Genomic DNA, 450 nt, shown 5'->3' on the forward strand with positions numbered 1-450 from the left:
CCCTCCGATTGTCTCACCCGGATCCAAAGGTGTCCAACAACCGGCGCCCAACACATAAACAATGTTAGAACCAAAAATTGATCCTAATTATTCTAAAAGTATTATCAAGTAATCGGGGCCAAAGATGGAAGATCTGAAGATATTGTTGTGCTAAAATGACTAAGTCTGGAAAACGACCAGAGCCCATTTGGACGACCAGAGCCTCTAGTTGTAATGACCAGAGCCTCTGGACTCTAAATCCTTCAGGACCAGAGCCCCTCTGGTTGTATAGAAATGTCCCTCTGGACTCTAAGTCCTTCAAGACCAGAGCCCCTCTGGTTGTATAGAAATGTCCCTCTGGACTCTAAGTCCTTCAAGACCAGAGCCCTTCTGGTTGCATAGAAATGTCCCTTTGGGCTCTAAGTCCTTCAAGACCAGAGCCCCTCTGGTTGTATAGAAATGTCCCTTCGG

The sequence above is a fragment of the Cynara cardunculus genome, unplaced genomic scaffold (assembly GCF_001531365.2).
Source record: "Cynara cardunculus var. scolymus isolate 2C unplaced genomic scaffold, CcrdV1 Un_Scaffold_2873, whole genome shotgun sequence".
Classification (NCBI taxonomy): Eukaryota; Viridiplantae; Streptophyta; class Magnoliopsida; order Asterales; family Asteraceae; genus Cynara; species Cynara cardunculus.